Raw genomic sequence first — 15,023 nt, 5'->3', positions numbered from 1 at the left:
GTTCCATATCTTTGCAGTCCATTCATGGTCCAGAGGCTGGTCCCTGGACTTATATTCACGTGCCAGTACTAAAGCCGCCGCCATCATCAGGTGCCACTGGAACATTGGTTTTAGCCAGATTTTGCGAATCTGGAGGGATCTTGTCAGTTGGGGGATATGCTCCCACAGTTTTGTCCACTCAGTTTCCTCTATCGCGCACCCATTGTAGGTCTCACACCTTTTTATTTATGTCCTCGGAGGAGGGTCTTCGCCCAGTTTTATGTGTTTGTATATGTTTGCTACCACTTGGCTATCACCTGGGTTCCTATTCAGATACTTTTCGAATGGGGTTAGTTGGCGAACCCTGGCTTGTTTAATTTTTGGATGGTGAAGCCAGTGTCTTAACTGGACGTAGGTGTACCTTTCCTTTTCACTCTGGGTAAAGTCTAATTTGCATTGGTCAAACTGTTTAATGTGGTACCCATCGAACATATCTCTAACCTTGAGGCAGCCCCCCTGTTGCCAGGACTCAAATGCGTGTGTTCTGTGGCCAGGTTTAAATTGTGGATTATCAAAGAGCATTGTGTACGGCGAAGGGAACATAGAAATGTGCGCCCTCTTGACCGCTGCGTCTCCCACTACTGATGTGATGGAGCTACTAAACATCTGTGGGGATCTGTCACCATTAGTTTTCCATAGTGCCCTCCTCCCCCTCGGCGACTGCTCTATCCATGGGCCTCCAGATCTTTTCCCTGTTGTCCTTTTGCAAGTCCCTAACAACCCTCATCTGGGCAGCTATGTAGTAGGCTCTGAAGTCTGGTTCCCCCATTCCCCCCTGGGTAGGCAGGGTTTGCATTAGTTTTGCGAGGGGCCAGTCTCGGAGGTTTGTTGTTTCATACAAATTTAGTGGTTATTTTGTGTAGTGCTCTGAAGTAGCCCTGCGGAACGTGGATCAGGAGGTCTGTAAAGTGGTATATTAGTTGTGGCAGCACCACCATTTTTAATGCATGTATGCGTCCCATCCATGTAATTGCTAGCGGGCCCCAATCTACCATTTAATATTTAAGCTTCTCCACAAGGGCTGGGTCATTTGCTTGATAAGGCCTCCCCAGTGATTTAGTCAGTGTTATCCCCAGGTAAGTTATAGAGTGTTCAACCCATCTATAGGGGGAGGACAGTTTGAGTTTACGCTCGACTGCTCTCCTGAGGGTAAGATTGAGTATTTCCGATTTGGCTGGATTTATTTTTAACCTCCCTAAACAGGTTAAGCTCCCTCTCAATGGCAGTGAGGGAAGTCTCTGGGTGGGACACCGTGAAAAGCATATCATCGGCGAATGCTGCTATTTTGTGTGAGTTCCCTCCGAAAAGGCACTCCCTTTATCTCCTCATTTGCACGCACAGCTGCTAGGAAGGGTTCGAGATGTAGGGCATACAGCATAGGGGACAGAGAGCACCCCGGCTTCGTACCTCGGGTTTCTGCTACAGATTCCAATACTAGCCCATTGATGGAGAGCCGAAAGCGTCGGCTACCTGTAGTTGGCTCTTACCCTATTTAGGAATTTGGGTCCAAAGCCCATCTTCCTCATGGTTGCAAAGAGGAATCCCCACTCTACCCGGTCGAAGGCTTTCTCAGCATCGATCGCCAGTAGGAGGGCCAGGATTCCTCTCTTGTGTGATTTTTTGATCAGGTGGACTATTCTCCCTATATTGTCTCCAGTCTGGCATCCCCTGATGAAGCTGGATTGGTCAGCCCAAATTAATTTGGGAAGAATGTGGTCTATTCTGGTCACCAAGATTTTCGTGTGGATCTTTGCGTCGACATTTATTAGAGTGATGGGACGGTAGGAACCACATTCGGTGGGTTCCTTGCCTTTTTTCGGAATGAGAATCACTTTCGCCTCTTCAGTGGATTTCGAGATGGCCCTGTCTTTGCCAATCTGATTGAATAGTTCTGCGAGATAGGGAATAAGTAGTTCTTTATGCGTTTTATAGAATTTGGCAACAAAGCCGTCTGGGCCAGGAGACTTATAGATAGGTAGGGATTTGATTGCTGCCCGGACTTCATCTCTAGTTAACTCCCCTTCTAAGTATTCCTTCTCCTATGCCGTTAGTCTCGGTAGGTCTATCTTGTTTAAGTATGCTACCTAGGTTGTCAGTGATGGATTTTCTGAGCTGTACAGGTCAGTATAGAACTGGACGAACTCCCTCTCTATGTCCTTGTTGCAGGTGCTAGTTTCCCCTTCTTTAACTTTTATTTTTAAGACTGTTTTGTCTGCTTCCTCCCTCCTCAGTTGTCTGGCCAGCAGTCGGTCCAACTTGTTTGCTTTGATGCAATGTTTTTGTTTAAGACGTAATAAGTCTGTACTAGGTCTAACTGCCCTCGTATGGACCGGTATTCCCTTTTAATCCCTGGGGTCTGCACTGATCCCATCTTGGCCATTATGTTCTTTAGTTTGTCTTGTAGCCTGACCTCCTTCAGCCTCCATTCCCTGTCCCTTCTGGCTTTGATCGCTATAATTCTACCTCTGATCGTTGGTTTGCATGCGTTCCATCTGACCGGCGGGGCAGTATCCCCGGCCCCGTTTGTCTCAAAGAGCTGTTCCTATCTTTAACACTTACCCGAAGCATTACTCTATCCGCCCTAGCCTTACCATAAGCCCTACCCTAACTCTAACCCTGATACTTCATCTACTCTAACTAAACGCCAACATCTTAACTCTAAGCCCTGCCCTAACCCCTTTCCTAACACCCAACCAGCCAATCACAAGCCTCCTAAACCCTCAGACTTACCCTAGCAGCACTGCATTTGTAGCTACTTTTCAGCTTCATTTATTGACTACTTTTGTTTGGCAACTTTCTTTGCAGAGGTATTTTCAGCACAACCTTCCCACTGACTATATTTGTGTTGGCTCCATGTTCGCTGGATCCCTGTGTGTCATGGTGCATAGCATCCGCATGGATCGCCCGCATGCGACATCTCGCTCGATCGACAGCAATCCCTCCTGTTGGACAATGACCCGCAGGCGGCCTAGACTCCTCCACAACAGCTTCAGACCAGCTTATCAGACCCACCCCCTGCCTGTTACCACCCTTTGGCCATCTTTTACTGATCACCCACTTCCTGGGACCAACACTTAACCTTTGAGTCCCAGAACCTCACCTGGACAGCCCAGCCCTCCCACGATGCCTCTCCTCCGTTCAGGCATTGCTCACCCCTTGAGCACTTTGGCACCTGGCCATTGGTGCCCTCTGAGGAGATTGAGTGTTTCGTATACATGGCACAACCCCACAATGTACCATCACAAATGCCTCGAACGCCGGGATACACCAGTACAAATGTACTTGTAGACTTGACCTTTGCCCGGACTCAATATATAACCACAAAAAGGATGGGTCAGGCATATTGGGGTGCAATCCACCCCAATGTACAATCCCACAATGTAAAGCAAGGTATTCACTTGTTGCGTTGAACATTTTGTATAGGGCTGTCTACATGGGCACGTCCATGTGTTCCGCTGAAATGCCAAAGGTTTTACCTCGGCCAGACTATAAAACGTTTGCACCAGTGCTTAAAGTTGAGTAAATGCACGTAGCACTCTTTGTGCTGCCTGTGTAACACAGAATGCAGAGCAGGCTTTGCCCCGGTGCTTATCACATTAACATGTTTGCGCTCTGTCCCAAATGAAGCAGTCAGATTTTGCACTATGTGGTTTGCGTAACATAAAACTTAACAGTCTTTGCCTCAACACCTTTCATACGATATATGATATGATATGATATGGTATTTATAACGCGCCTATACACAAGCGTTTCAAGGCGCGATTGCAGACAGTAGTTTCATCTAGCGATAAACGGAAAGTGAGAAATCAGTTTGTGCGCCCTGCTTCCTTGCCTTGGCACAGAAGTGTATGCAATAGAATGCGTGCTAAATTTGGAGAAACATCTGTTGGCTCTATTCCATGCCATGCTGGCAGAAAAAAGAGTAAAAGTCCTTCCAGCCAACGCAGGAAATTAGCCGGAACACGTCAAGACATGTCTTGCTGCCCTGTCCCCAGACCCAGGGGCTTGCCCACAACACTCACACTCCAAAGAGCAGGCGGCTTCCAGGAGACTCTGCAGTGCTGTGGGTCTTCTGAAAGCGGTTTGCTTGATGAAGTATGGGTTGTTTGTGCGTGTGCCAACTCACCTTCACAACAGGATACTTCCAGCAAGCTCCGTACTGAAGCCGAGTTATCACATGCACAAGCAACTGACGTTTTAACAGACAGACACTTTCAAAAGACTTGAAACGGAACACAAAAACACGTACGCACTGCTCACATACTTACTGCAGCTGCCCAGACTCGTACATATGTTCTGCAATGTAGAGACATTTAATTCTGAGGGTGAGTAGTGTGGCCAATTAAAACTGCAGGGCCCAACTTCCATTATTCGCTCAAAAGGGTTTCTTACCGAATCACCATAAAACATGTTTCAAATTTAAAATTCTGGACATACTTATGTTCCGTAAATTTGCTTTTGGCCTGGGACCATGCGCCTCACCCCTCCCCCACCCCTCCAAGGATGAGAGGGTTCCCCCAGTAATTGTTTCCCATTCCAGCACTACTTCAACCAATCACAATGCAAACATGTTTAGGTGTTATGGCGCAACCTGTTGGCTTTATTCTGTACCACATAGCCGCCAAACTGCCGCTAAATGCATTTGCTCAATGTTTAGCTCTGGTGAACTATATGAGCATCGTCCGTGATCACACTTGGGTCACACCTGCTTACTTCCCGTTCTTTGAAATGCAACCTCGGGCTTTCCAGGCATAATTTTGCAAACTCTAGGACACTCTTCCTGTAGGCAGAGGGAGCTTCTTCTCTTTTACCCAGCCACATTGGGTTATATTTTATATAAACTGCATTGCTTCGTTTCAGGGTTGTATGTCTATCCTGAGGCTCACACTCCCAAACCGTCCCCGTTCATTCACTGCGCCACTAGCAACTATCACATGCATTTCACGCGGTGTCTCCGCCTCGTCAGGCATTCCGGCGCCATCTTGACTGCGGTCCAGATGGAGACACATACGTTTTGTGACTAATCATCAAACAAAAGGTACTGTTTTGAGCATGTGTTATACTTCTGTGTATACAACTCAAACTGGAGAAAGTAAAACTGCTTAAAAAGCTTTTTCTGCTTGAACGATGAGTGAAGATGAGCCGAGCCCATTTCAAAACGACGTCGGAAAGGACGTCGGAGTCGGAGCCCCTTCCCATAAGCAGCTGGAAAACTGCAGCAGCTGAATATGGCAACCACAACAATAACAACACGCATTGGCAAAGCCAACAGTTTAGGCTTTTATGTAGGCACGCAATGGGGAATTTTGCAGACACTGCTATAATGGTAGTAGCTGGCCATGAAATCACAACAGCTAATATACTTTGTTATTACCTAGGCCTATTATAGAAGTATCTGACAAATGACTATCTAATGCATTTATAAAGCCACCACTATTCCCATTGCTTTAAACAGGAATTTTACAGGAATTAAGAGCAAGGAACATATGCAATGACACACATGTTGTGTATAAAGGAAGTGCCTGACGGTACACTTAGTTAACACATTTGTAGTACAGGAGTGATGGTATTGAGATCAAATTAAGACACTGGGCCTCATTAGGACCCAGGCGGATTTCGCGGTGCTAAATGCACCGCGAAGCATGGCGGAAAGCCGCCGATAGCGCCATGGGGGTTGGCGGATTTACCGCCCCATTCCGACCTCGGCGGAGCGGTAAATCCCCAATCCCCATTCTGCCCTTCCCCATTCCCATTTTTGCCCCATAGGGTATAATGGGAGTGGGGAAGGAGTTAATTACGCCACCGTAAAATACGGTGGCGTAATTAACAACGAGGTCCCGTAGCGCCATGGTTTTCTCCGCCTGGTAAAACCAGGCGGAAAAGGCCGCCATGGCGCTACGGGAACTCGTAGTATGGCGGAGAGGTACGCCATGCACTACGCTGGCGTAAAACCCTCTCCGCCAGGGTCCTAATGAGGCCCACTGCCTTACAGAAGGCTGCTTAGAAATAACACTGGCATCCCCTTAGAAGCAAAGAGCTAACTCAAAGAGATTTTGGGGATGGGGATGGAGTATTTTGGGCAGGAAAGGTCAGACAGTGGTTGGAATGGCCTTACGGCCCAGCATGAATCATCGATGGGTACAAAGGTAAACAGCACCCGCAAGGTGTGTGTCCTGCTCACAACCCAGCTCTCGCCTGTCTTTAAATGACACACCAATACCAAAAATGCATTAGTGTGGTGGAAGATTTAGAAAGTTTCCAAAAGCAAACAGACCGTATACAAGGCTGGTTACACAATCATTATATTATAAGGAATAGTAGACATTCTCAGAAAATGATCTGTTTCATTTCTCAAACTGTACACACTCTTGCCCATCTTCTCCCACAACCATGGAATGCTGAGCCCATGTGGCTCGGTTTGCATTCCAAGGTGCTAGAGAGACAGCTTTGGTGGGTTTCCTACCGACTTGCACCTTAATTCTTTGACAAAACCCACCATAAAGCAATGTATTTATTTATTTTATTGTTCATCGATAACACACTTAATACCAGCGAGTGGTTTCTAAGCACAGGATCGGATTGAATCAAACCTGTGCTGCACCGCTAATCGTGGGATCAGGATTCGGACCTGTGTTGCGCCACTTTGTCTTGCTTCCAAGACAAACACGTAGCGCCTGAGCTATCCTTCCTGCCATGTAGGAGCAAGGCACAAGTCGAGGGTACATGTGGGTGGACTGCATCTGCCCACTTTTTTCACTTTGTGGGTTGGGGTGTTCAATGCCGGCATTAAAACAAAAGCCATAGCTATCTCCCTAAAATTCAATGAAGCTGGGATTCCAACCCAGACACTTCCCCGCTAAACCACATGCCAGAGCAGTGAAAGCACCTACAACTTCTCATAGTGGGGTGGTGTTGCTTAGGGACTATTTGATACACATTCTTGGATTCAAAAGATGTCCATCCATGATGCTGGGCCAGCAACATTATAGAAAAGCCTCTTCTCTGGTTATTCTTCGTGTGTTGATGATGCATTTTCCGAAGTTCACATGCTCATTTGACCTGCAGGATTTCTTCCATCCGAAAAGGCCAATCAAATTAAATGTGCGTATTTCTCTTTAGTTATGTTTACATTCTGTGACGTCACACCTCATTGTGCAAGTTGAGTTCCCCCATTTTGTATTTGAGGTCTTGTGCCCTGTGCAGTGCTCATGCAGATTTGCAAATCAATTGTTTACTCGCCTCTGCACAGCAGAGCAAAGAAAGGAAGACAGCGGGTGAGCTGAAACACTAAAGGACCACTTAAGAAAAGTTTTTGAATTTCAAGGGGGCCCCTGAAGGTGTGGGGGCTCAATTTATTTGGCATGCTTGAAATGATAATGATGTGTTATTTATATAGCGCCTTATTCCACAGCGCTTTACACAGCACATATTTACATTCAATATCACCCAACTGAAATTGGTACTCATTTATCGACCTCAGAAGGATGAAAGGCTGAATTGGCCTTGCCGGGATTCGAACCTGCAGATCGCGCTCAGATCGCAGCAGCGAGCGCTCAACCCGCTGAGCTTACTTACTCAACACTTTGGTCAAGGTCCCTACTGGTCCTTTAGCATCAATAGCTCTGGGTAATGTCCTTCTCCCATGTTCGGACCACCGGGCACCTGCCCTATTGGGCAATGCCCGAACCAAAAACGCAAAATGCTAGTGTGGACCCGTTTTTTTGGCCCAACTGCGCCAGTTTGATGTTACTTCACTATGCAGTTAGTAGCTTTGAAAGGCTTTACTGAATTCGTTAAAATGCTCAATTTGCATCACATTTTATCAAAAAAACTCTCCCTTGTGTACTATTTATTCTGTCACAAAAGGAATGAATTGCCATTTGCAACTGTGGGCCACTTTTTCATTGGTGCCCAAGGCAATTTTATGCCCCACTTCGACCCCGCGGACCACCCCTTGTGCACATTCATAACTCTCAACTTTTTCAGTGCCCGTGGCGGGAGACAACGCAAGATGTCGTTTTTGGCGGTGAGAACCGAGTGAAGATTATGGAATGGTAACCTTCGGCGAGTCGCGACTGCCTGTGACACCTGCTAAAATCGTGTGAGTTGAGAGGTATGCTTTTCTAGGGTAGCATTAATTCCTTACTCCCTTTTAGTGTGTGACATATTTGTCCAACGTCCTGGGCGTGAACGTTATAGATCGCACTGTGGTGGTTTTGCAGCGGTTTTTATATATATAAAATTGCCTCACTTTAAATGTCAGGCCTGCCAGTGCAAAGTTCATGTGGGTTTCCGGGTTTCCTTGTATCTCGACGCCCCACTATGGTTAATACTTTGTTCTTCACTCTGGAACCCATTCCAATGAGGTTCCAGACTTTTGAAGCGGGAAAGAGAGGACGTTCTCTGGAGCGCATGCGCACTGTGGCCTGCGTGGCTTACCTCGGCGGATCACGTCAGCTTGCGGCCCTCTTACACACTGGCTCCCACTTGTCTCTCTGCGGGCTTTCTTCGCTCCCTCTGTGGGCTCCTTGGCCTGCGAACTAATATATAGAGCTAAATGTCCAGACAGTGATGACAACAGGAGCGTAATGGAATTTCGCTTCATCATAGCACGCAGGGTGGGGGAATAACCCCTACTTGCATCACTCGTGGTTAAAAGTGAAAATAGCCCCGGTATGAACAAAGGTGGAAGCGGTGCCTACGAGGAAGCGCAGGGCTTTCAGGGCCGTCGCTCCTTCCTCTTTTCTCTTCTGCTTTAGTGGAATGCGAGTCTCAGGTGACACCACACACCGGTGCCGATAATCACGGAGTGGCCCTTCCTGCTGCCCACTCCATTCAGCTCCTCGGTTCCGCATTGAGTCCCTCCCGTCATGCAATAGAACTGCGTATTCTGGCATGAGCGCGGACTGATCTTCCAGTGCTGATACTCACCCACACCTGCAAACGCTCCCCAGCCCTGCCTTATTTAGAGAATGCGATTTCTTAACGTGCACCCCCCCCCCTGTGCTATTCCATTGTGTGAGTTCTCTGAAAAACAGCTCTTCCAAGACCCTTCCGTCGTGATCTATAGCCCCAGCATCACCTGAGAGTCCAGTACCAGGCTTGTATATATGCGCAGCCATGGCAGTTTCTAGAAAATATGGTGCTTGGGCGAAACATCGAATACGCTCTCCCCCCTGCCGGCCCCTGCTACCCCGGTCACCCCATTGCTCCTCTGCTGTTAACCCCCACTGCACTCCCGCTCCAAAATCATGAAGTCATTGCAATTTAAATAGTGTTATTGACTTGTACTGAAAATTAATCAGTAGACAACATATACTTAGCTGCAAAGTAAGGTTTAGAGCACAGGGAACGTTGGCATGCCACACTTATCAGTGTTTGTCTATGACGTACATTCTGCTGCCAATTTGGAGATTCCCATGGGACAGAGCTCAATACGATCAACGGGACCGCCAGCTACAGAGGCCAAACAGCTCACACAGCCTTGATAAAGACCATTGTGACTTCGAAACACATGTCGAATCCTTGAGCAACCATAAAGACCGAAATGAAAACTTACCTAAAACACGAGTGACCCTTCATTCTTGGGATCCAACAATACAAACCAAACAGGTTTAATTCGAAATTAGATACGAAGTGCAGGTTTCCTCGGATTCGCACCACAACCCCAACATATACTAAGCAGCTCCCGCTTCACATCTGAGAAAACATTGAGTGCAAGATACTACTGCAAGACTTCTCCTAGCCTTATGTGCTAAAGAACACATCTCTCCTGCCCTTCAAGTTGTCCATTGGCTTCCGATCGGTCGGCACGCTACCTTCGAAGCAATGTGTATCACTCATCAAGCCTTCTACAATAGAGGACCTGAATACCTGCAGAAAAAGTTCAATCGCTACTGGCAAACAGAAACCTGAGATCTAGCTCAGCGATTCTACTTATAATTCCAGTGACCAGATCAATTGCTACTGGCGGCACCTCCTCAGTACAAGCACCCACAATTGGGAACTCGCTGCCTGTAAACATCCGTCACTTGGACAACCACCTCCTCTTCAGGAAAACACTCCTCCATCCATCTCACAAGACCTCGACATCTTGGCATTCCTAGGGCTATTAACCCAGGTCAACCAATAGTCTCAACCGTAGATAAGCCCTCCTGGACCATAGCCTTCTTTGGACCTAAATCAATTCCACATATGACAGGACTGGGAGCATCCTTCAGTAGTTCGCTAATATTACTCAACCCCAAAAAATAAATCTCCCACCCTCCACCGGCATTCCATACCCATCTAAACTCACTATCTCAACTGACCCACCTTCCATTTTCTAGCGTAGATACAATGGGACCTCATATTCAAGGCTGATTCACACTATGGGAGTGAAGACTCTGAACAGATAACCAACCATAGGAAGGCACAATCATATACGAAGCCTTCAAACACCTAGTCACATGGCAATCCCGCTCAGCTATGGCACTACTGGATTGACTGAATTATAAGAAAAATATACCAAGTGATCCTGAGCCAGCGGCGGTTCTCAATCCTCCTCCCGATCGCTTCGCAGCGGATCCTGCTGAAGACTGTTACAAAGTGTAACACACTATTACGCACCAAGAAGGTAGGGCCATGCCAATTACTCATTCCTCTGTAATGGCTGATGGTTATAAGCAGTTTTCTTGTCTGGTCTCCGCTCTGGAGACGGCATACCCTAAACTATACATCAGTGTGCACTGCACCATTACACACCAATAGTCAGATTGGAAGTCTGTAAGAAACTTCAGGCTTCCTTCCACATCATACTCCTTGATTCACAGAGTTCACCAGCCCACACTTGTCACCCACTGGCACAGCCTTTCTCCTACCTGACTGTGCGGCCGGCTCTCCAGTACCAGAACCAATACTCCCATCAATCTCTGCAGTAGCCTGGAGCGTATCAAGTGCTGGACGGGATTACCATGACAACTGATTTTGGGCCCAAATAACCAGACAGACTCAAAGAATATGGCAAAGCACTACTTTATTATCAATTCAATAAAGTGAAGTCTGGCAAGCATACCAAATCGCAGTTTACTCACCCCCAAATACATTTCCATTACACAAAGGCTTTATACCTCAATATACGTCAGCTATGATGTCATCCTACATGGCAAATAGTAAAAACCTATTGGGCAGAGGGATAGGTTAAAGGAACATACATACATATAGCTTATTTAGGTGTTAGTAACATCATTGGCTGCCCCTTATCAAGTAGGCACACCTGGAATAACCTGTAACTACATATAATACAGACGATAGTAGATTAACAGTAGCAGAGTGGCTTCTGAAACAATGTACAGTCCATCACATAGACCATCTTGGTTGGTTGGCGCCCTCATCCAACCTTGGACATTCGGCTCGTTAGCAGCATGTAAGCAAAACGAAACCCAGGTGCGGGGAACAACATCAGACAACTGCCCACTTGGCCAATTAGCCCACCATCTCTCATCAGTTAGGCCCTAAACCAAGATCTCTTCTTTGTAGTTGACGTTGCTGACTGTTCTCTTCTCTGGAACGTTTAAGGGAGTGAAGGTACATTGCTTTCTTCGTCTGGAGCGTTATAAATAGGCCTTGTTTCCTGGTTTGCACCAGGTTTGAGGAGACCATGATTTGTCCATTCTGTCCTTTTATTTAGTGCTATTTGATTCTATTAATCTGGTAGCTATTACTCTTCTAGGCCTCTGGAGACTTGGTTGCTCTGTTTTGTATATGCATTCTGCATTTTTAATTGTCCAATAATTGACACTCACAAATGTTCACTCCTTAGCATAATCTAAGAGAAATGTGTCTTACGCATATGGCATATCCTCTTCAACTCCTTTTGTACTTTGCAGTTGCTTCTTGCTGTGGCATCCTTGATCCTTAGCCAAACAAATATTCTCTGTTCTTGCAAGAATTATTATTTCAGTGCCTGCCAGATCTGCAGCCTTGGTCTCTCTCCTTGAGGGTTTTAAGCTTACTATTATGCGAAAACCAACGTCCATCTTCTCAACATGGCTGCTTTACCCGTGTTATATATTCTACTGTAGCAAGCTTCTATATTTCTCATCTACCTTGCGTTTCTGCCTATATACACCTACTGCATCTTTTCTTACTTATCTTCTCTGTATATAGGATTTCTTCATATTCATTTACTTTGTTACTTCAGTCACATCTTCACTAATCGAGTATTCATAATTCTTTTCAATGCGTCCTCGTCTCTCTTCTCTTCATGACGTCACTTTACACCTGTCAGACTTTACTTTTTTTAAAATATTTTTTTATTGCCATTTTAAACAGTAACTCGTAGCAGTTTATACATTACAGCATATGTTGTATAATATAATGTGCAAATCCTGGTTACCAATAACAGTTAAATGTTAAACAACAACAAACAGTGACTGTCTTGTAGCCAGTTGAAGTCAAATCTGTACACAGGGTCGTTGGAGCCAGATTCTGGTTCTGGAAATCATAGTTTGGGAGGGGACCATCTTGGGTTATTGTTTCAGAGCTCTCTATGCAGGTCAGACTTTACTTATAGCTCTTCTATGTCCATTGGTGTCTGCAGACTTCCTTCTACCCCTTCAGTTTGAGGGTACATTCAGTATGGTTGTCTGATGTATAACGTCTTTCATATCTTCGATGCAGTATTGGGACGATACAATGTGTCATGCACAGCGCTTTCTTCCAATATGACGGAGGTGAGGGGGTGGGCTCCATGAGTGACGTGTACATCTGCTTCTCTACAAATCTGTCACCCAACATTTAGCACCACCAGAAGTCTACTTGACTCTGGGTGCAACTATATGCCATTTACACAAACCCCCATCTGAAATGGTGGTTAGTTAATTGAGCACACCTGAGCGTCCACCAGATTGACTGAGTTTTGTCTCTGTTCGAGCTGCTTAGCATTTGGCTTGTGGTTGTTGAGAAGGGGTATTGCAGGGTCCAGAGGGGAGCATAATACCTCATTGGAATTTCCATTTTCCAAGCATCAAGCACCCAGGACTCCTACAGGCAGGGATATGGATATTCAGGGGACTCAGGCAGATGGATTTCTAGAATCTGGCCTGGTGGACAGATTTTAGGAGGGCACCTTAGTCATAGGGAACAGGGAACTCTGAGAGCTTAGCCAAAATTCGATCAAGGTAAACAAAGTGAGCAGTCAAGGTTATACTCAGGAGAGTGTGAGTGGGTTCAGAGGTCCATAATGAGCCCCCACAGTGAAGCACACAATAATTCAATTTAGACAGGAATGTATAAAATACAAATATTTATTCTACACTAAAAAATGAAACAAGCAGGTGATATTATCACACAATACACAATAATAAACATACAAATAAAAATAATTCATCATGTTCTTTTTTTTTGTTCAATCTTTTTATTGAGTTTCAAACCAGTACAGCCTGTTATAGAGAGTGGGAAAATGCAACGGCAGATAGTTAATTCACAGTGCAATTATAGCTTTAGTTCTCTCAGCCAGAACACCATCCTACTGCGGAGAAGCCGCAAGCATGCCCGTGTTTATAGCTGTAAAAACGAACCCCCACCCCAACTCCCAGATTATCCGCAGGTCTCGTGTGTTGGATCACACTAGTATGTCACAGTCATATAACATTTGACCCTAAGGCCTTGAACATCACCCAGAAACAAGTAGGCCATAACCAACACTGACACCCTCCTTTGGTGCTCTTCAGTCCATTACCCACCCTATCTGGACCAGCTGGCAAACGGTCTGGCTTCGAAGGGACTGGACCACCCAGAGTCATAGCTTAGATAGAGTTAGGGATGAGAGTGAGGTAGTTTTGTGGGATAGGTCCCCTTAATCAGTCTGCACATTTCCCTCTCCCGCCTACATCGTGTGTCCCAGAGTTAGTGAGTGTCCCCTCCTGAAGCATGCCATGTCAGGTATTGAAGTGTTCAAATATATGGGTGAGCCAGTTCCCAGAAGCGTGTTGCCTGCGCAGGCCTAGAGAGGCACTTGAAGGTGCTGCATTCCAGAGAGCATAGCGTAGCTAGTAGTGTCTGCCACATGGGTTTAGTGGGTGGGTTGTCGGATTTCCAGTTGAGGATCAGGGTTTTACGGGCGGCAAAGAGCATTATGTGTATAAACTTGCACTGTTAAGGGTCTGTGTGCCAGTCCTCCCTTTGTCCCCCAAACAGCACCGGGCCGGTTGCCAGTTCGATGTCTACCCCCTCACTGCGTGTGATCTGTCTGTGTACCATGCGCCAATATGCACCTATTTGTCAGCATGTTGGAGAGTGTGTGAGATCCATCCTAAATAGTTTGCTCGGCATTTAGTACATCAGTTGGATCATTTTGTATTGGATATCTCTAGTTCGAATACTGAACGGCACTGCCTGTATGGCTTCAAAAATGTCTTCTAGATCACCTGGATCGAACACAGTTCCGAGGTCATCGGACCATTGGGTCGCTAAAATATGGATACGCCCAACATTGTTGGGGGCACAGAGTGTATAGAAATTTAATAGGTGCGGATACGCCTTTGTGTTCTGCTCCATTTCGATTTCGCCCACCATCGATGCCGCCAGTCGAGTCTGTTCTGTGATATGTTTGCAGATTACTGACAATAGGGTCATACACCAGAGCCAGTCATTCTCCCCCAGTCCAAGCAGCCACCTAGCCTCTGGGAAATCATGCCAGAAATCATGCCATGCTTGACACCAGCGATTGTGACTATTCCGTTGAGAATCTTCGAGAAAAGGTATCCACTAAGAAAACCATATCTGATGTATCTCTGAAGAGATGACAATCTAATGGAGGGGGTACCCAAAGGAATATGAAAAATGAAAGAATGAGATTTTGGTGACGTCACAAGAGACGAGTGCGGTGCAATGAGAAGACTGGCCGTAGAACAGAATGCATGGGTCTTATAGAATCTAATGACAAAGTAAAGAGTCAAGTAAACTTTCATTTGTGAAATGAAGATTGCCCGTGTGAAGAGCAC

The 15,023-nt window shown here is 46.1% G+C and overlaps 1 protein-coding gene across 3 annotated transcripts in view; it reads right to left on the bottom strand.

The window, feature by feature from the left end:
* The window catches only part of IL12B (interleukin 12B), a 122,206-nt gene extending 113,637 nt beyond the window's left edge, over positions 1-8,569 (bottom strand). For all 3 annotated transcript variants that reach the window (XM_069653907.1, XM_069653906.1, XM_069653908.1), the window contains exon 1: positions 8,479-8,569. The gene's annotated coding sequence lies outside the window, so the exon portion shown is untranslated. The remainder of the gene's footprint in view (positions 1-8,478) is intronic.
* Positions 8,570-15,023: the final 6,454 nt, after the last annotated feature.

The sequence above is a fragment of the Ambystoma mexicanum genome, chromosome 3q (assembly GCF_040938575.1).
Source record: "Ambystoma mexicanum isolate Mex_15411 chromosome 3q, UKY_AmexF1_1, whole genome shotgun sequence".
In the NCBI taxonomy this organism is placed as follows: domain Eukaryota; kingdom Metazoa; phylum Chordata; class Amphibia; order Caudata; family Ambystomatidae; genus Ambystoma; species Ambystoma mexicanum.
This window is presented reverse-complemented; position numbering and strand designations above follow the sequence as displayed.